The sequence below is a fragment of the Carcharodon carcharias genome, chromosome 7 (assembly GCF_017639515.1).
Source record: "Carcharodon carcharias isolate sCarCar2 chromosome 7, sCarCar2.pri, whole genome shotgun sequence".
Taxonomy (NCBI): Eukaryota; Metazoa; Chordata; class Chondrichthyes; order Lamniformes; family Lamnidae; genus Carcharodon; species Carcharodon carcharias.
In genome coordinates this window covers 2382010-2404896 of record NC_054473.1, presented here as the reverse complement: position 1 = coordinate 2404896, position 22887 = coordinate 2382010, and positions in this window count along the sequence as shown.

Sequence of the window (22887 nt, the reverse complement as noted above, 5' to 3'; positions counted from 1 at the left end):
CCCCTCATTCTCGGGTGTTCACATTGGTGCCCTCTCACTCTCGGTGCCCCCTCACACTCGGATGTTCACACTCGGTGCCCTCTCACACTCAGTACCCCCTCACTCTCAGGTGTTCACACTCGTTGCCCTCTAACACTCGGGTGTTCACACTCGGTGCCCTGTCACACTTGGTGTTCCCTCACACTCGGGTGTTCACACTCGGTGCCCTCTCACACTCAGTACCCCCTCACTCTGAGGTGATCACACTCGTTGCCCTCTAACACTCGGGTGTTCACACTCGGTGCCCTCTCACACTCGGTGCCCCCTCACTCTTGGGTGTTCACACTCGGTGCCTTCTCACACTTGGGTTATCACACGTGATGCCCTCTCACTCTCGGGTGCTCACGCTCGGTGTCCTCTCACTCTCGGGTGTTCATGCTCGGTGCCCTCTAACCCTCAGGTGTTCACGCTCAGAGCCCTCTCACTCAGGGGTTCACACTCGGTGCCCACTCACTCTTGGGTCTTCACACTTGGTGCACTATCACATTTGGGTTCTCACACTCGGTGCCTCCTTACTCTCGGGTTTTCACGCTCAATGCCCTCTCACGCTCAGGTGTTTACACGTGGTGCCATCTCACTCTCGGGTTCTCACACTCAATGCCCTCTCACTGTCGAGTGTTTACACGCAGTGCCCACTCACATTCAGGTGTTCACACTCGGTGCCCTCTCACAAACGGGTGTTCACACTCGTTGCCCTTTCACACTCGGTGCCCCCTCACTCTCAGGTGTTCACACTCAATGCCCTCACACTCAGGTGTTCACGCTTGGTGCCCTCTCACACTCGGTGGCCCTCACTCTCGGGTGTTCACACTCAGTGCCCTCTCACTCCCGGTGCCCCCTCACACTCGGGTGTACACACTCAGTGCCCTCTTACACTCAGTGCCCTCTCACACTCGGGTGTTCACACTCTGGCCCCCTCACTCTGAGGTGTTCACACTCAATGCTATCACACTCGGGTGTTCACACTCGGTGCCCTCTCACAAACGGGTGTTCACACTCGTTTCCCTTTCACACTCGGTGCCCCCTCACTCTCGGGTGTTCACACTCAATGCCCTCACACTCAGGTGTTCACGCTTGGTGCCCTCTCACACTCGGTGGCCCTCAATCTCGGGTGTTCACACTCGGTGCCCTCTCACTCCCGGTGCCCCTCACACTCGGGTGTTCACACTCGGTGCCCTCTCACACTCGGTGCCCTCTCACACTCGGGTGTTCACACTCGGTGCCCCCTCACTCTGAGGTGTTCACACTCAATGCCATCACACTCGGGTGTTCACACTTGGTGCCCTCTCACTCTCGGTGCCCCCTCACTCTCAGGTGTTCACACTCGGTGCCCTCTCTCACCTGGTGCCCCTCACTCTCAGTTGTTCACACTCGTTACCCTCTCACACTTGGTGCCCCCTCACTCTCGAGTGTTCACACTCGGTGCCTTCTCACACTCAGCACCCCTACACTCTCGGGTGTTCACACATACTGCCCTCCCACACTCGGGAGTTCACTCTCAGTGCCATCTCACACTTGGGTGTTCATGCTTGGTGCCCCCTCACTCACAGGTGTTCACACTCGGTGCCCTCTCACACTCGGGTGTTCACACTCGGTGCCCCCTCAATCTCAGGTGTTCACACTCAATGCCCTCTCACACGTGGGTGTTCACACTTGGTGCCGTCTCACAATCGGTGCCCCCTCACTCTCGGGTGTTCACACTCGGTGCCCTCTCAATCTCGGGTGTTCACACTCATTGCCCTCACACTCTTGGTGTCCCCTCACACTCGGGTGCTCACACCCGGTACCCTCTCACACTCAGTGCCCCCTCACACTTGGGTGTTCATGCTCGGTGCCTCCTCACTCATGGGTGTTCACACTCGGTGCCCTCTCACACTCTGGTGTTCACACTCGGTGCCCTCTCACACTCGGGTGTTCACACTCGGTGCCCTCTCAATCTCAGGTGTTCACACTCAATGCCCTATCACACTTGGGTGTTCACACTTGGTGCCCTCACACTCTCGGTGTCCCCCACACTCGGGTGCTCACACTCGGTACCCTCTCACACTCAGTGCCCCCTCACACTGGGGTGTTCATGCTCGGTGCCCCCTCGCACTCAGGTGCTCACACCTGGTGCCCTCTCACACTCGGGTTCTCAGACACGATGCCCTCTCACTCTCGGGTGTTCACGCTTGGTGCCCTCTCACCCTCGGATGTTCACGCTCAGTGCCCTCTCACTCAGGGGTTCACACTTGGTGCCCTCTCACACTTGGTTCTCACACTCGTTGCGCATTCACTCTTGGGTCTTCACACTTGGTGCCCTGTCACACTTGGGTTCTCACACTCGGTGCACCTTCGCTCACGGATGTTAACACTTAGTGCCCTCTCACACTCGGGTGTTCACACTCAGTGCCTTCTCACTATCGGGTGTCCACATTCAGTGCCCTTTCACACTTGGGTGTTCACACACGGTGCCCTCTCACACTCAGTGCCCCCTGACTCTCGGGTGTTCACGCCCGGTGCCCTCTCACACTCTGCTGTTCACACTCGGTACCCTCTCACACTCAGCTGTTCACACTCGGTGCCCCCTCACTCTCAGGTGATCACACTCAATGCCATCTCACACTCGGGTGTTCACACTTTGTGCCCTCTCACACTCGGTGCCCCCTCACTCTCGGGTGCTCACACTCAATGCCCTCACACTCAGGTGTTCACACTTGGTGCCCTCTCACACTCGGTGCCCCCTCATTCTCGGGCGTTCACACTCGGTGCCCTCTCACTCTCGGTGCCCCCTCACACTAGGGTGTTCACACTCGGTGCCCTCTCAATCTCGGGTGTTCACACTCATTGCCCTCACACTCTTGGTGTCCCCTCACACTCAGGTGCTCACACCCGGTACCCTCTCACACTCAGTGCCCCCTCACACTTGGGTGTTCATGCTCGGTGCCTCCTCACTCACGGGTGTTCACACTCGGTGCCCTCTCACACTCTGGTGTTCACACTCGGTGCCCTCTCACACTCGGGTGTTCACACTCGGTGCCCCCTCAATCTCAGGTGTTCACACAAAATGCCCTATCACACTTGGGTGTTCACACTTGGTGCCCTCACACTCTCGGTGTCCCCCACACTCGGGTGCTCACACTCGGTACCCTCTCACACTCAGTGCCCCCTCATACTGGGGTGTTCATGCACGGTGCCCCCTCGCACTCAGGTGCTCACACCTGGTGCCCTCTCACACTCGGGTTCTCAGACACGATGCCCTCTCACTCTCGGCTGCTCTAGATCGGTGCCCTCTCACTCTCGGGTGTTCACGCTCGGTGCCCTCTCACCCTCGGATGTTCACGCTCAGTGCCCTCTCACTCAGGGGTTCACACTTGGTGCCCTCTCACACTTGGTTCTCACACTCGTTGCGCATTCACTCTTGGGTCTTCACACTTGGTGCCCTCTCACACTTGGTTCTCACACTCGTTGCGCATTCACTCTTGGGTCTTCACACTTGGTGCCCTGTCACACTTGGGTTCTCACACTCGCTGCCCCTTCACTCACGGATGTTAACACTTAGTGCCCTCTCACACTCGGGTGTTCACACTCAGTGCCTTCTCACTATCGGGTGTCCACATTCAGTGCCCTTTCACACTTGGGTGTTCACACACGGTGCCCTCTCACACTCAGTGCCCCCTGACTCTCGGGTGTTCACGCCCGGTGCCCTCTCACACTCTGCTGTTCACACTCGGTACCCTCTCACACTCAGGTGTTCACACTCAGTGCCCCCTCACTCCTAGGTGATCACAATCAATACCATCTCACACTCGGGTGTTCACACTTTGTGCCCTCTCACACTCGGTGCCCCCTCACTCTCCGGCGTTCACACTCGGTGCCCTCTCACTCTCGGTGCCCCCTCACACTAGGGTGTTCACACTCGGTGCCCTCTCACACTCTGGTGTTCACACTCGGTGCCCTCTCACACTCGGGTGTTCACACTCGGTGCCCCCTCAATCTCAGGTGTTCACACTCAATGCCCTATCACACTTGGGTGTTAGCACTTGGTGCCCTCACACTCTCGGTGTCCCCCACACTCGGGTGCACACACTCGGTACCCTCTCACACTCAGTACCCCCTCACACTGGGGTGTTCATGCTCAGTGCCCCCTCGCACTCAGGTGCTCACACCTGGTGCCCCCTCACACTCGGGTTCTCAGACACGATGCCCTCTCAATCTCGGGTGCTCAAGATCGGTGCCCTCTCACTCTCCGGTGTTCACGCTTGGTGCCCTCTCACCCTCGGATGTTCACGCTCAGTGCCCTCTCACTCAGGGGTTCACACTTGGTGCCCTCTCACACTTGGTTCTCACACTCGTTGCGCATTCACTCTTGGGTCTTCACACTTGGTGCCCTGTCACACTTGGGTTCTCACACTCGGTGCCCCGTCGCTCTCAGATGTTTACAATTAGTGCCCTATCACACTCGTGTGCACACACTCAGTGCCTTCTCACTATCGGGTGTCCACATTCAGTGCCCTTTCACACTTGGGTGTTCACACACGGTGCCCTCTCACACTCAGTGCCCCCTGACTCTCGGGTGTTCACGCCCGGTGCCCTCTCACACTCTGCTGTTCACACTCGGTACCCTCTCACACTCAGGTGTTCACACTCAGTGCCCCCTCACTCCTAGGTGATCACAATCAATACCATCTCACACTCGGGTGTTCACACTTTGTGCCCTCTCACACTCGGTGCCCCCTCACTCTCGGGTGCTCACACTCAATGCCCTCACACTCAGGTGTTCACACTTGGTGCCCTCTCACACTCGGTGCCCCCTCATTCTCGGGCATTCACACTCGATGCCCTCTCACTCTCGGTGCCCCCTCACACTAGGGTGTTCACACTCGGTGCCCTCTCAATCTTGGGTGTTCACACTCATTGCCCTCACACTCTTGGTGTCCCCTCACACTCGGGTGCTCACACCCGGTACCCTCTCACACTCAGTGCCCCCTCACACTTGGGTGTTCATGCTCGGTGCCTCCTCACTCACGGGTGTTCACACTCGGTGCCCTCTCACACTCTGGTGTTCACACTCGGTGCCCTCTCACACTCGGGTGTTCACACTCGGTGCCCCCTCAATCTCAGGTGTTCACACAAAATGCCCTATCACACTTGGGTGTTCACACTTGGTGCCCTCATACTCTCGGTGTCCCCCACACTCGGGTGCTCGCACTCGGTACCCTCTCACACTCAGTGCCCCCTCACACTGGGGTGTTCATGCACGGTGCCCCCTCGCACTCAGGTGCTCACACCTGGTGCCCTCTCACACTCGGGTTCTCAGACACGATGCCCTCTCACTCTCGGCTGCTCTAGATCGGTGCCCTCTCACTCTCGGGTGTTCACGCTCGGTGCCCTCTCACCCTCGGATGTTCACGCTCAGTGCCCTCTCACTCAGGGGTTCACACTTGGTGCCCTCTCACACTTGGTTCTCACACTCGTTGCGCATTCACTCTTGGGTCTTCACACTTGGTGCCCTGTCACACTTGGGTTCTCACACTCGCTGCCCCTTCACTCACGGATGTTAACACTTAGTGCCCTCTCACACTCGGGTGTTCACACTCAGTGCCTTCTCACTATCGGGTGTCCACATTCAGTGCCCTTTCACACTTGGGTGTTCACACACGGTGCCCTCTCACACTCAGTGCCCCCTGACTCTCGGGTGTTCACGCCCGGTGCCCTCTCACACTCTGCTGTTCACACTCGGTACCCTCTCACACTCAGGTGTTCACACTCAGTGCCCCCTCACTCCTAGGTGATCACAATCAATACCATCTCACACTCGGGTGTTCACACTTTGTGCCCTCTCACACTCGGTGCCCCCTCACTCTCGGGCGTTCACACTTGGTACCCTCTCACTCTCGGTGCCCCCTCACACTAGGGTGTTCACACTCGGTGCCCTCTCACACTCTGCTGTTCACACTCGGTACCCTCTCACACTCAGGTGTTCACACTCAGTGCCCCCTCACTCCTAGGTGATCACAATCAATACCATCTCACACTCGGGTGTTCACACTTTGTGCCCTCTCACACTCGGTGCCCCCTCACTCTCGGGCGTTCACACTCGGTGCCCTCTCACTCTTGGTGCCCCCTCACACTCGGGTGTTCACACTCGGTGCCCCCTCAATCTCAGGTGTTCACACTCAATGCCCTATCACACTTGGGTGTTAACACTTGGTGCCCTCACACTCTCGGTGTCCCCCACACTCGGGTGCACATACTCGGTACCCTCTCACACTCAGTACCCCCTTACACTGGGGTGTTCATGCTCGGTGCCCCCTCGCACTCAGGTGCTCACACCTGGTGCCCCCTCACACTCGGGTTCTCAGACACGATGCCCTCTCAATCTCGGGTGCTCAAGATCGGTGCCCTCTCACTCTCGGGTGTTCACGCTTGGTGCCCTCTCACCCTCGGATGTTCACGCTCAGTGCCCTCTCACTCAGGGGTTCACACTTGGTGCCCTCTCACACTTGGTTCTCACACTCGTTGCGCATTCACTCTTGGGTCTTCACACTTGGTGCCCTGTCACACTTGGGTTCTCACACTCGGTGCCCCGTCGCTCTCAGATGTTTACAATTAGTGCCCTATCACACTCGTGTGCACACACTCAGTGCCTTCTCACTATTGGGTGTCCACATTCAGTGCCCTTTCACACTTGGGTGTTCACACACGGTGCCCTCTCACACTCAGTGCCCCCTGACTCTCGGGTGTTCACTCCCGGTGCCCTCTCACACTCAGCTGTTCACACTCGGTACCCTCTCACACTCAGGTGTTCACACTCAGTGCCCCCTCACTCCTAGGTGATCACAATCAATACCATCTCACACTCGGGTGTTCACACTTTGTGCCCTCTCACACTCGGTGCCCCCTCACTCTCGGGTGTTCACACTCAATGCCCTCACACTCAGGTGTTCACACTTGGTGCCCTCTCACACTTGGTGCCCCCTCATTCTCGGGCGTTCACACTTGGTGCCCCCTCACTCTCGGTGTCCCCTCACACTCGGGTGTTCACACTCGGTGCCCTCTCAATCTCGGGTGTTCACACTCGGTGCCCCCTCACTCTGAGGTGTTCACATTCAATGCCATCACACTCAGGTGTTCAGGCTTGGTGCCCTCTCACACTCGGTGCCCCCTCACTCTCGGGTGTTCACACTCGGAGCCCTCTCATTCTCGGGTGTTCACATTGGTGCCCTCTCACTCTCGGTGCCCCCTCACACTCGGATGTTCACACTCGGTGCCCTCTCACACTCAGTACCCCCTCACTCTCAGGTGTTCACACTCGTTGCACTCTAACACTTGGGTGTTCACACTCGGTGCCCTCTCACACTTGGTGTTCCCTCACACTCGGTTGTTCACACACGGTGCCCTCTCACACTCAGTACCCCCTCACTATCAGGTGATCACACTCATTGCCCTCTAACACTCGGGTGTTCACACTTGGTGCCATCTCACACTCGGTGCCCCCTCACTCTTGGGTGTTCACACTCGGTGCCCTCTCACACTTGGGTTATCACATGCAATGCCCTCTCACTCTCGGGTGTTCATGCTCGGTGCCCTCTAACCCTCAGGTATTCACGCTCAGAGCCCTCTCACTCAGGGGTTCACACTCGGTGCCCACTCACTCTTGGGTCTTCACACTTGGTGCACTGTCACACTTGGGTTCTCACACTCGGTGCCTCCTTACTCTCGGGTTTTCACTCTCGATGCCCTCTCACTCTCAGGTGTTTACGCGCAGTGCCCTCTCACTCTCGGGTTCTCACACTCAATGGCCTCTCACTGTCGAGTGTTTACACGCGGTGCCCACTCACATTCAGGTGTTCACACTTGGTGCCCTCTCACAATCGGGTGTTCACACTCGTTGCCCTTTCACAGTCGGTGCCCCCTCTCTCTCGGGTGTTCACACTCGCTGCCCTCTCAGTCCCGGGTGTTCACACTCGGTGCCCTCTCACACTCGGGTGGTCACAGTTGGTGCCCTCTCACACTCGCTGCCCTCTCACTGTTGGGTTCTCACGCTCGGTGCCCTCTCACACTCAGGTGTTCACACTCGGTGCCTTCTCACACTGGGTGTTCCATCACAATCGGTGCCCTCTCACACTCGGTGTCCTATCACACTCGGGTGTTTACACTCGGTGCCCTCTCAAACTCGGCTGTGCACACTCGGTGCTCTCTCACACTTGGTGCCCTCTTCGTCTTGGGTGTTCACACTAGGTGCCCTCTCACTCTCGGGTGCTACACTCGGAGCTCTCACACTCTAGGGTATTCACACTCGGTGCCTGCTCACTCTTGAGCGTTCACATCCGGTGCCCTATCACACTCGGGTTTTCACACTCGGTGCCCTCTCACACGCAGGTGTTCACACTCGGTGCCCTCTCACTCTCGGGTGTTCACACTCGGTGCCTTTTCACACTCGGTGCCCCTTCGATCACGGATGTTTACACTTAGTGCCCTCTCACAATCGGGTTTTCACACTCAATGCCTTCTCACTATCGGGTGTTCACATTCAGTGCCCTCTCACAATTGAGTGTTCACACACGTGCCATCTCAGACTCATTGCCCCCTCACTCTCGGGTGTTCACACTCGGTGCCCTCTCACTCTCTGCTGTTCACACTCGCTGACCTCCCACACCCGGGTGTTCACACTCGGTGTCCACTCACTCTCAGGGGGTCACACTCAGTGCCGTCCCACACTCGGGTGTTCGCACTTGGTGCCCTCTCATACTTGGTGCCCCCTCACTCTCAGGTGTTCACATTCGGTGCCCTCACACTCTCGGGTGTTCACTCTCTGTGCCCCCTCACACTCGGGTGTTCACACTCGGTGCCCTCTCACAATTGGTACCCCCTCACTCTCACGTGTTCACACTCATTGTCCTCTAACACTCGGGTGTTCACACTCGGTGCCCTCTCACACATGGTGCTCCCTCACACTCAGGTGTTCACACTTGGTACCCTATCACACCTGGTGCCCCCTCACACTCAGGTGGTCACACTCGGTGCCCTCTCGTATTCGGGTGATCACACACGGTGCCCTCTCACACTCGGGTGTTCACACTCGGTGCTCTCTCACACTCGGGTGTTCACACTCGGTGCCCTCTCAAACTCGGGTGTTCACACTTGGTGCCCTCTCACTCTCTGCTGCTCACACTCAGTGACCTCCCACACCCGGGTGTTCACACTCGGTGCCCACTCACTCTCAGGGGGTCACACTCAGTGCCCTCTCACACTCATGTGTTCGCACTTGGTGCCCTCTCATACTTGGTGCCCCCTCACTCTCAGGTGTTCACATTCGGTGCCCTCACACTCTCGGGTGTTCACTCTCTGTGCCCCCTCACACTCGGGTTTTCACACTCGGTGCCCTCTCACACTTGGTACCCCCTCACTCTCAGGTGTTCACACTCGTTGTCCTCTAACACTCGGGTGTTCACACTCGGTGCCCTCTCACACATGGTGCTCCCTCACACTCAGGTGTTCACACTCGGTACGCTATCACACCTAGTGCCCCTCACACTCAGGTGGTCACACTCGGTGCCCTCTCGTATTCGGGTGTTCACACACGGTGACCTCTCACACTCGGTGTTCACACTCGGTGCCCTCTCACACTCGGGTGTTCACACTCGGTGCACTCTCAAACTCGGGTGTTCACACTCGGTACCCTCTCACACTCGGTGCCACCTCACTCTCGAGTGTTCACACTCGGTGCCTTCTCACACTCGGTGCCCCTTCACACTTAGTGCCCGCTCACACTCGGGTGTTCAGACTCAGTGCCTTCTCAATCTCGGCTGTTCACTCTCAGTGCCCCCTCACACTCGGGTGTGCACACTCAGTGCCCTCTCACACTTGGTGCTCCCTCACACTCTGGTGTTCACACTCTGTGCCCTCTCACACTCGGTACCCCCTCACTCTCAGGTGTTCACACTCGTTGCCCTCTAACACTCGGGTGTTCATACTCAGTACCCTCTCACATCGGTGCCCCTTCACACTCAGGTTTTCACACTCGGTGCCTTCTCATACTCGGGTGTTCACACACGGTGCCCTCTCACACTCGTGTGTTCACATCAGTGTCCTCTCAGACTCGGGTGTTCATGCTCGGTGCCCTCTCAAACTGAGGTGTTCACACTCATTGGCCTCTCACACTTGGTGCCCCCTACACTCGGTGTCCTCTCACACTTGGCGCCCCCTCACTCTCGCGTGTTCACACTCATTACCCTCTCACACTTGGTGCCCCCTCACTCTCGAGTGTTCACACTTACTGCACTCCCACACTCGGGTGTTCACACTCAGTGCCTTCTCACACTTGGGTGTTCATGCTCGGTGCCCCCTCACTCTCGGGTGTTCACACTCGGTCCCCTCTCACCCTCAGATGTTCACACTCAGTGCCCTCTCACTCAGGGGTTCACACTTGGTGCCCTCTCACACTTGGTTCTCACACTCATTGCGCACTCACTCTTGGGTCTTCACACTTGGTGCCCTGTCACACTTGGGTTCTCACACTTGGTGCCCCTTCGCTCTCGGATGTTTACAATTAGTGCCCTCTCACACTCGGGTGTTCACACTCAGTGCCTTCTCACTATCGGGTGTCCACATTCAGTGCCCTTTCACACTTGGGTGTTCACACTCGGTGCCCTCTCACACTCGGTGCCCCTGACTCTCGGGTGTTCACGCCCGGTGCCCTCTCACACTCTGCTGTTCACACTCAGTACCCTCTCACACTCAGCTGTTCACACTCGGTGCCCCCTCACTCTCAGGTGATCACACTCAATGCCATCTCACACTCGGGTGTTCACACTTTGTGCCCTCTCACACTCGGTGCCCCCTCAATCTCGGGTGTTCACACTCGGTGCCCTCTCAATCTCGGGTGTTCACACTCGTTGCCCTCACACTCACGGTGTCCTCTCACACTTGGGTGCTCACTCCCGGTACCCTCTCACACTCAGAGCCCCCTCACACTGGGGTGTTCATGCTCGGTGCCCCCTCGCACTCAGGTGCTCACACCTGGTGCCCTCTCACACTCGGGTTCTCAGACACGATGCCCTCGTACTCTCGGGTGCTCAAGATCGGTGCCCTCTCACTCTCGGGTGTTCACGCTCGGTGCCCTCTCACCCTCGGATGTTCACACTCAGTGCCCTCTCACTCAGGGGTTCACACTTGGTGCCCTCTCACACTTGGTTCTCACACTTGTTGCGCACTCACTCTTGGGTCTTCACACTTGGTGCCCTGTCACACTTGGGTTCTCACACTTGGTGCCCCTTCACTCTCGGATGTTTACAATTAGTGCCCTCTCACACTCGGGTGTTCACACTCAGTGCCTTCTCACTATCGGGTGTCCACATTCAGTGCCCTTTCACACTTGGGTGTTCACACTCGTTGCCCTCTCACACTCGGTGCCCCCTGACTCTCGGGTGTTCACGCCCGGTGCCCTCTCACACTCTGCTGTTCACACTAGGTACCCTCTCACACTCAGCTGTTCACACTCGGTGCCCCCTCACTCTCAGGTGATCACACTCAATGCCATCTCACACTCGGGTGTTCACACTTTGTGCCCTCTCACACTCGGTGCCCCCTCAATCTCGGGTGTTCACACTCGGTGCCCTCTCAATCTCGGGTGTTCACACTCGTTGCCCTCACACTCACGGTGTCCTCTCACACTTGGGTGCTCACTCCCGGTACCCTCTCACACTCAGAGCCCCCTCACACTGGGGTGTTCATGCTCGGTGCCCCCTCGCACTCAGGTGCTCACACCTGGTGCCCTCTCACACTTAGGTTCTCAGACACGATGCCCTCTTACTCTCGGGTGCTCAAGATCGGTGCCCTCTCACTCTCGGGTGTTCACGCTCGGTGCCCTCTCACCCTCAGATGTTCACACTCAGTGCCCTCTCACTCAGGGGTTCACACTTGGTGCCCTCTCACACTTGGTTCTCACACTTGTTGCGCACTCACTCTTGGGTCTTCACACTTGGTGCCCTGTCACACTTGGGTTCTCACACTTGGTGCCCCTTCGCTCTCGGATGTTTACAATTAGTGCCCTCTCACACTCGGGTGTTCACACTCAGTGCCTTCTCACTATCGGGTGTCCACATTCAGTGCCCTTTCACACTTGGGTGTTCACACTCGGTGCCCTCTCACACTCGGTGCCCCCTGACTCTCGGGTGTTCACACCCGGTGCCCTCTCACACTCTGCTGTTCACACTCGGTACCCTCTCACACTCAGCTGTTCACACTCGGTGCCCCCTCACTCTCAGGTGATCACACTCAATGCCATCTCACACTTGGGTGTTCACACCTTGTGCCCTCTCACACTTGGTGCCCCCTCACTCTCCGGTGTTCACACTCAATGCCCTCACACTCAGGTGTTCACACTTGGTGCCCTCTCACACTCGGTGCCCCCTCTCTCTCGGGTGTTCACACTCGCTGCCCTCTCAGTCTCGGGTGTTCACACTCGGTGCCCTCTCACACTCAGGTGTTCGCACTTGGTGCCCTCTAACACTCGGTGCCCTCTCACTGTTGGGAACTCACGCTCGGTGCCCTCTCACACTCAGGTGTTCACACTCGGTGCCCTCTCACACTCGGTGTTCCATCACACTCGGTGCCCTCTCACACTCAGTGTCCTCTCACACTCGGGTGCTCACACTCGTTGACCTTTCACACTCAATGCCCTCTCAAACTCGGGTGTTCACACTCGGTGCTCTCTCACACTTGGTGCCCTCTTAGCCTCGGGTGTTCACACTCGGTGCTCTCTCACTCTCGGGTGCTACACTCGGAGCGCTCTCACTCTACGTTATTCACACTTGGTGCTCGCTCACTCTCGAGCGTTCACATTCGGTGCCCTATCACTCTCAGCTGTTCACACTCGGTGCCATTTCACACTCGGTGCCCCTTCAATCACGGATGTTTATACTTAGTGCCCTCTCACACTCAATGCCTTCTCACTATCGGGTGTTCACATTCAGTGCCCTCTCACAATTGGGTGTTCACATACGTGCCATCTCAGACTCGGTGCCCCCTCACTCTTGGGTGTTCACACTCGGTGCCCTCTCACTCTCTGCTGTTCACACTCGGTGACCTCCCACACCTGGGTGTTCACACTCGGGGCCCACTCACTCTCAGGGGTTCACACTCAGTGCCCTCTCACACTCGGTTTCTCAGACACGATGCCCTCTCACTCTCGGGTGCTCAAGATCGGTGCCCTCTCACTCTCGGGTGTTCACGCTCGGTGCCCTCTCACCCTCAGATGTACACACTCAGTGCCCTCTCACTCAGGGGTTCACACTTGGTGCCCTCTCACACTTGGTTCTCACACTTGTTGTGCACTCACTCTTGGGTCTTCACACTTGGTGCCCTGTCACACTTGGGTTCTCACACTTGGTGCCCCTTCGCTCTCGGATGTTTACAATTAGTGCCCTCTCACACTTGGGTGTTCACACTCAGTGCCTTCTCACACTCTGCTGTTCACACTCGGTACCCTCTCACACTCAGCTGTTCACACTCGGTGCCCCCTCACTCTCAGGTGATCACACTCAATGCCATCTCACACTCGGGTGTTCACACTTTGTGCCCTCTCACACTCGGTGCCCCCTCACTCTCGGGTGTTCACACTCAATGCCCTCACACTCAGGTGTTCACACTTGGTGCCCTCTCACACTTGGTGCCCCATCTCTCGGGTGTTCACACTCGCTGCCCTCTCAGTCTCGGGTGTTCACACTCAGTGCCCTCTCACACTCGGGTGTTCGCATTTGGTGCCCTCTAACACTCGGTGCCCTCTCACTGTTGGGAACTCACGCTCGGTGCCCTCTCACACTCTGGTGTTCACACTCGGTGCCCTCTCACACTCGGTGTTCCATCACACTCGGTGCCCTCTCACACTCAGTGTCCTCTCACATTCGGGTGCTCACACTCGTTGACCTTTCACACTCAATGCCCTGTCAAACTCGGGTGTTCACACTCGGTGCTCTCTCACACTTGGTGCCCTCTTAGCCTTGGGTGTTCACACTCGGTGCTCTCTCACTCTCGGGTGCTACACTCGGAGCGCTCTCACTCTAGGGTATTCACACTCGGTGCTCGCTCACTCTCGAGCGTTCACATTCGGTGCCCTATCACTCTCAGGTGTTCAAACTCGGTGCCATTTCACACTCGGTGCCCCTTCAATCACAGATGTTTATACTTAGTGCCCTCTCACACTCGGGTTTTCACACTCAATGCCTTCTCACAATTGGGTGTTCACACACGTGCCATCTCAGACTCGTTGCCCCCTCACTCTCGGGTGTTCACACTCGGTGCCCTCTCACTCTCTGCTGTTCACACTCGGTGCCCTCCTACACCCAGGTGTTCACACTCAGTTCCCACTCAATCTCAGGTGTTCACACTCAGTGCCCTCTCACAATCGTGTTTTCACATTTGAGCCCTCTCACACTCGTTGACCCCTCACTCTCGGGTGTTCACATTCGGTGCCCTCTCACGCTTGGATGTTCACACTCGGTGCCCTCTCACTCTCGGTGCCCCCTCACACTTGGGTGTTCATACTCTGTGCTCTCTCACACTCGGTGCCCCCACACACTCAGGTGTTCAGACTCGTTGCCCTCTCACCCTCAGGTGCTCACTCTCGATGTACCCTCACACTCGGGTGTTCACACTCGGTGCCCTCTCACACTCGGGTGCTCACACTCGGTGACCTTTCACACTCAATGCCCTCTCAAACTCGGGTGTTCACACTCGGTGCTCTCTCACACTCGGGTGTTCACACTCGGTGCCCTCTCACACTCGGGTGTTCACACTCGGTGCCCTCTCACTCTCAGGTGCTCACTCTCCATGCACCCTCACACTCAGGTGTTCACACTCGGTGCCCTCTCACACTCGGGTGCTCACACTCGGTGACCATTCACACTCAATGCCCTCTCAAACTCGGGTGTTCACACTCGGTGCTCTCTCACACTTGGTGCCCTGTTAGTCTCGGGTGTTCACACTCGGTGCCCTCTCACTCTCGGGTGCTACACTCGGAGCCCTCTCACTCTAGGGTATTCACACTCGGTGCCCACTCACTCTCGAGCGTTCACTTTCGGTGCCCTATCACTCTCGGGTGTTCACACTCGGTGCCCTCTCACACTCGGGTGTTCACACTCGGTGCCCTCTCACTCTCGGGTGTTCACACTCGTTGCCTTTTCACACTTGGTGCCCCTTCGATCTCGGATGTTTACACTTAGTGCCCTCTCACACTCGGGTTTTCACACTCAATGCCTTCTCACTATCGGGTGTTCACATTCAGTGCCCTCTCACAATTGGGTGTTCACACACGTGCCATCTCAGACTCGTTGCCCCCTCACTCTCGGGTGTTCACACTCGGTGCCCTCTCACTCTCTGCTGTTCACACTCGGTGCCCTCCCACACCCAGGTGTTCACACTCAGTTCCCACTCAATCTCAGGTGTTCACACTCAGTGCCCTCTCACACACGTGTTTTCACATTTGAGCCCTCTCACACTCGTTGACCCCTCACTCTTGGGTGTTCACATTCGGTGCCCTCTCACGCTTGGATGTTCACACTCGGTGCCCTCTCACTCTCAGTGCCCCCTCACATTTGGGTGTTCATACACTGTGCTCTCTCACACTCGGTGCCCCCACACACTCAGGTGTTCAGACTCGTTGCCCTCTCACTCTCAGGTGCTCACTCTCGATGCAAACTCACACTCGGGTGTTCACACTCGGTGCCCTCTCACACTTGGTGCTCCCTCACACTCGGGTGTTCACACTCGGTGCCCTCTCACACTCGGTACCCCCTCACTCTCAGGTGTTCACACTCGTTGCCCTCTAACACTCGGGTGTTCACATTCAGTACCGTCTCACATCGGTGCCCCTTCACACTCAGGTGTTCACACTTGGTGCCCTCTCAGACTCGGGTGTTCACACTCGGTGCCCTCTCACACTCAGTGTCCCCTCACACTTGGGTGTTCATACACGGTGCCCTCTCACGCTCAGTGCCCTCACTCTCAGGTGTTCACACTCGTTGCCCTCTAACACTCGGGTGTTCACATTCAGTACCCTCTCACATCGGTGCCCTCTCACACTTGGGTGTTCACACTCGGTGCCCTCTCACACACGGGTGTTCACACTCGGTGCCCCCTCACTCTCGGGTGCTCACACTTAGTGCCCTCTCACTCTCAGGTGTTCACACTCGGTGCCCTCTGAGACTCAAGTTTCACACTTGTTGCCCTCTAACACTCGGGTGCTCACACCCGGGGCCCTCTCACACTCAGTGCCACCACACACTTGGGTGTTCATGCTCGGTGCCCCCTCACACTCAGGTGCTCACACTCGGAGCACTCTCACACTTGGGTTATCACACGCGATGCCCTCTCACTCTCGGGTGCTCATGTTCAGAGCCCTCTCACTCTTGGGTGTTCATGCTCGGTGCCCTCTAACCCTTGGGTGTTCACGCTCAGTGCCCTCTCACTCAAGGGTTCACACCGGTGCCCGCTCACAGTTGGGTTCTCACACTCGTTGCCCACTCACTCTTGGGTCTTCACACTTGGTGCACAGTCACACTTGGGTTCTCACACTCGGTGCCTCCTTACTCTCGGGTGTTCACGCTCGATGCCCTCTCACTCTCAGGTGTTTTCACGCGGTGCCCTCTCACTCTCGGGTTCTCACACACAATGCCCTCTCACTGTCGAGTGTTTACATGCGGTGCCCTCTCACATTCGGGTTTTCACACTCGGTGCCCTCTCACATTCGGGTGTTCACACTCGTTGCCCTCTCACACTCGGTGCCCCCTCTCTCTCGGGTGTTCACACTCACAACCCTCTCAGTCTCAGGTGTTCACACTCGGTGCCATCTCACACTCGGGTGTTCACACTTGGTGCCCTCTCACACTCGGTGCCCTCTCACTGTTGGGTTCTCATGCTCGGTGCCCTCTCACACTCAGGTGTTCACACTCGGTGCCCTCTCACACTCGGTGTTCCATCACACATGGTGCCCTCTCCCACTCGGTGTCCTATCACACTCGGGTGTTCACACTCGGTGCCCTCTCACACTCGGGTGCTCACACTTGGTGACCTTTCACACTCAATGCCCTCTCAAACTCGTGTGTTCACACTCAGTGCTCTCTCACACTTGGTGCCCCATTAGTCTCGGGTGTTCATACTCGGTGCCCTCTCACACTCAGGTGTTCACACTCGGTGCCCTCTCACTCTCGGGTGTTCACACTCGGTGCCTTTTCACACTCGGTGCCCCTTCGATCTCGGATGTTTACACTTAGTGCCCTCTCACACTCGGGTTTTCACACTCAATGCCTTCTCACTATCGGGTGTTCAAATTCAGTGCCCTCTCACAATTGGGTGTTCACACACGTGCCATCTCAGACTCGGTGACCTCTCACTCTCGGGTGTTCACACTCGGTGCCCTCTCACTCTCTGCTGTTCACACTCAGTGCCCTCCCACACCCGGGTGTTCACACTCGTTGCCCACTCACTCTCAGGTGTTCACACTCAGTGCCCTCTCACACTCGGGTGTTCACACTCGGTGCCCTCTCACATTCGGTGCCCTCTCACTCTTGGGTGTTCACACTCGGTGCCCTCTCACTCTCGGTGCCCCCTCACACTCGGGTGTTCACGCTCAGTGCCCACTCACGCTCAGTGCCCCCACACACTCAGGTGTTCAGGCTCGTTGCCCTCTCACTCTCAGCTGCTCACTCTCGATGCACACTCACACTCGGGTGTTCACACTCGGTGCCCTCTCACACTTGGTGCTCCCTCACACTCGGGTGTTCACACTCGTTGCCCTCTAACACTTGGCTGTTCACAATCAGTACCCTCACATATCAGTGCCCCTTCACACTCAGGTGTTCACACTCGGTGCCCTCTGACACTTGGCACCCCCTCACTCTCAGGTGTTCACGCTCGTTGCCCTCTAACACTCGGGTGTTCACACTCAGTACCCTCTCACATCAGTGCCCCTTCACACTCAGGTGTTCACACTTGTTGCCCTCTCAGACTCGGGTGTTCACACTCATTGTCATCTCACAATTGGTGCCCTCTAACACTCGGGTGTTCACACTCAGTACCCTCTCACATCAGTGCCCCTTCACACTCAGGTGTTCACACTTGGTGCCCCCTCACTCTCGGGTGTTCACACTCTGTAACCTCTCACACTTGGTGCCCCCTCACTCTCGAGTGTTCACACTCGGTGCCTTCTCACACTCAGCGCCCCTTCACTCTCGGGTGTTAACACTTAGTGCCCTCCCACACTCGGGTGTTCACACTCAGTGGCTTCTCACTCTCGGTTGTTCATGCTCGGTGCCCCCTCGCACTTGGGTGCTCACACCCGGTGCCCTCTCACACTCAGTGTCCCCTCGCACTTGGGTGCTCACACCCGGTGCCCTCTCACACTCAGTGTCCCCTCACACTTGGGTGTTCACACACGGTGCCCTCTCACGCTCGGTGCCCTCACTCTTGGGTGTTCACACTCGGTGCCCTCTCACACTAGGGTGTTCACACTCGGTGCCCTCTCACTCTCGGCGCCCCCTCACACTCGGGTGCTCACACCCGGTGCCCTCTCACACTCAGTGCCCCCTCACACTTGGCTGTTCATGCTAGGTGCCCCCTCACACTCAGGTGCTCACACTCGGTGCCCTCTCACACTCGGGTTCTCACACACGATGCCCTCTCAACCTCGGGTGCTCACGCTCGGTGCCCTCTCACGCGCGGGTGTTGACGCTCGGTGCCCTCTCACCCTCGGTTGTTCACACTCAGTGCCCACTCACTCAGTGGTTCACACTTGGTGCCCTGTCACACTTGGGTGTTCACACTCGGTGCCCTCTCACACTTGGTGTTCCATCACACTCGGTGCCCTCTCACACTCGGTGCCCTCTCACACTCGGGTGTTCACACTTGGTGCCCTCTCACACTCGGTGCCCCCTCATTCTCGAGTGTTCACATTCGGTGCCCTCTCACTCTCGGTGCCGCCTCACACTCAGGTGTTCAGACTCGTTGCCCTCTCACTCTCAGGTGCTCACTCTCGATGCACCCTCACACTCGGGTGTTCACACTCGGTGCCCTCTCACACTTGGTGCTCCCTCACACTTGGGTGTTCACACTCGGTGCCCTCTCAAACTCGGTACCCCCTCACTCTCAGGTGTTCACACTCGTTGCCCTCTAACACTCGGCTGTTCAGACTCAGGACACTCACACATCAGTGCCCCTTCACACTCAAGTGTTCACACTCGGTGCCCTCTGACACTTGGCACCCCCTCACTCTCAGGTGTTCACACTCGTTGCCCTCTAACACTCGGGTGTTCACACTCAGTACCCTCTCACATCGGTGCCCCTTCACACTCAGGTGTTCACACTTGGTGCCCTCTCAGACTCGGGTGTTCACACTTGGTGCCCTCTCAAACTCAGGTGTTCACACTCGTTGTCGTCTCACAATTGGTGCCCTCTCACTCCGGGGTGTTCACACTCGGTGCCCCAGACACTCGGTGTCCTCTCACACTTGGTGCCCCCTCACTCTCGGGTGTTCACACTCGGTAACCTCTCACACTTGGTGCCCCCTCACTCTCGAGTGTTCACACTCGGTGCCTTCTCACACTCAGCACCCCTTCACTCTCGGGTGTTGACACTTAGTGCCCTCCCACACTCGGGTGTTCACACTCAGTGCCTTCTCAATCTCGGTTGTTCATGCTCGGTGCCCCCTCGCACTTGGGTGCTCACACCCGGTGCCCTCTCACACTCAGTGTCCCCTCACACTTGGGTATTCACACACGGTGCCCTCTCACGCTTGGTGCCCTCACTCTTGGGTGTTCACACACGGTGCCCTCTCACACTCGGTGCCCTCACTCTTGGGTGTTCACACTTGGTGCCCTCTCACATTTGGGTGTTCACACTCGGTGTCCTCTCACACTAGGGTGTTCACAATCAGTGCCCCCTCACTCTCGGGTGTTCACACTTAGTGTGATCTCAGTCTCGGGTGTTCACACCCGGTGCCCTCTCACTCTCGGCGCCCCCTCACACTCGGGTGCTCACACCCGGTGCCCTCTCACACTCAGTGCCCCCTCACACTTGGCTGTTCATGCTCGGAGCCCCCTCGCACTCAGGTGCTCACGCTCAGTGCCCACGCACTCAGTGGTTCACACTTGGTGCCCTGTCACACTTGGGTTCTCACACTCGGTGCCCATTCACTCTCAGATGTTTACACTTAGTGCCCTCTCACACTGGAGTGTTCACACTCCGTGCCTTCTCAATATTGGGTGTTGACATTCAGTGCTCTCTCACATTCGGGTGTTTATGCTCGGTGCCCCATCGCACTCGGGTGCTCACACCCAGTGCCCTCTCACACTCAGTGCCCCCTCACACTTGGGTGTTCATGCTCGGTGCCCCCTCACACTCGGGTGCTCACACTCGGAGCACTCTCACACTCGGGTTATCACACGCGATGCCCTCTCACTCTCGGGTGCTCACGTTCAGTGCCCTCTCACACTTGGGTGTTCACACTTGGAGCCCTCTCACACTCGGTGCCCCCTCACTCTCGGGTGTTCACACTCGGTGCCCTCTCAAACTCAGGTGTTCACAATCTGTGCCCTCTCACTCTCGGTGCCCCCTCACACTCGGGTGCAAACACCCGGTGCCCTCTCACACTCAGTGCCCCCTCACACTTGGGTGTTCATGCTCGGTGCCCCCTCACACTCGGGTGCTCACACTTGGTGCCCTCTCACACTCGGGTGTTCACACTCGGTGACCTCTCACACTTGGGTTTTCATGCTCGGTGCCCCCTCGCACTCGGATGCTCACACTCGGTGCCCTCTCACTCTTGGGTTCTCACACGTGATGCCCTCTCACTCCCGGGTGCTCACGCTCGGTGCCCTCTCACTCTCAGGTGTTCACACTCGGAACCCTCTCACACGTGGTGCCCCCTCACTCTCGAGTGTTCACACTCGGTGCCTTCTCACACTCGGCACCCCTTCACTCTTGGGTGTTCACAGTTAGTGCCCTCCCACACTCGGTGCCCCCTCACACTGAGTGCCTTCTCACTCTCGGGTGTTCATGCCCGGTGCCCGCTCGCACTCGGGTGCTCACACCCGGTGCCCTCTCACACTCAGTGTCCTCTCACACTTGGGTGTTCACACATGGTGCCCTCTCACGTTTGGTGCGCCCTCACTCTCGGGTGTTCACACTCGCTGCCCCCTCACTCTCAGGTGTTCACACTCAATGCCCTATCACACTCGTGTGTTCACACTTGGTGCCCTCTCACAATCAGTACCCCCTCACTCTCGGGTGTTCACAAACGGTGCCCTCTCAAACACGGGTGTTCACACTCAATGCCCTCTCACACTTGGGTGTTCACATTTGGTGCCCTCTCACACTCGGTGCCCCCTCACTCTCGGATGTTCACACTCGGTGCCCTCTCAAACTCGGGTGTTCACACACGGTGCCCTCTCACTCTCAGTGCCCGCTCACACTCGCGTGCTCACACCCGGTGACCTCTCACACTCAGTGCACCCTCACACTTGGGTGTTCATGCTCGGTGCCCCCTCGCACTTGGGTGCTCACACTGGGTGCCCCCTCACACTCGGGGTCTCACACGCGATGCCCTCTCACTCTTGGGTGCTCACGCTCGGTGCCCTCTCACTCTCGGGTGTTCACGCTCGGTGGCCTCTCACCCTCGGGTGTTCACACTCAGTGGTCTCTCACTCAGTGGTTCACAGTTGGTGCCCTCTCAAACTTGGGTTCACACAATCATTGCCCACTCACTCTTGGGTCTTCACACTTGGTGCCCTGTCACACTTAGGTTCTCACACTCGGTGACCCATTGCTCTTGGATGTTTACACTTAGTGCCCTCTCACACTCGGGTGTTCACACTCAGTGCCTTCTCACTAACGGGTGATCACATTCAGTGCCATTTCACACTTGGGTGTTCACACTCAGTGCCCTCACACACTTGGATGTTCACACTCGGTGCCCCCTCACTCTCAGGTGTTCACACTCAATGCCCTCTTACACTCGGGTGTTCAAGCATGGTGCCTTCTCACACTCGGTGCCCCTTCACTGTCGGGTGTTCACACTCGGTGCCCTCTCACACTTGGGTGTTCACACTTGGTGCCCTCTCACACTCGGTGCCCCCTCACTCTCGGATGTTCACACTCAGTGCCCTCTCAAACTCGGGTGTTCACACTCGGTGCCCTCTCACTCTCGGTGCCCCCTCACACTCGGGTGCTCACACCCGGTGCCCTCTCACACTCAGTGCCCCCTCACACTTGGGTGTTCATGCTCAGTGCCCCCTTGCACTCGGGTGCTCACACTCAGTGACCCCTCACACTAGGGATCTCACACGCGATGCCCTCTCACTCTCAGGTGCTCACACTCGGTGCCCTCTCACTCTCGTGCGTTCACGCTCAGTGCCCTCTCACCCTCGGGTGTTCACGCTCAGTGGCGTCTCACTCAGTGGTTCACAGTTGGTGCCCTCTCACACTTGGGTTCTCACACTCGTTGCCCACTCACTCTTGGGTCTTCACACTTGGTGCCCTGTCACACTTGGGTTCTCACACTCGGTGACCCTTCGCTCTCGGATGTTTACACTTAATGCCCTCTCACACTCGGGTGTTCACACTCAGTGCCTTCTCACTATCGGGTGTTCACATTCAGTGCCATTTCACATTTGGGTGTTCACACATGGTGCCCTCTCACACTTGGTGTCCCCTCACTCTCAGGTGTTAACGCCTGGTGCCCTCTCTCACTCTGGTGTTCACACTCGGTGCCCTCTCACACTCGGGTGTTCACACTCAGTGCCCCCTCACTCTCAGGTGTTCACACTCAATGCCCTCTCACACTCAGGTGTTCACACGTGCTGCCCTCTCTCA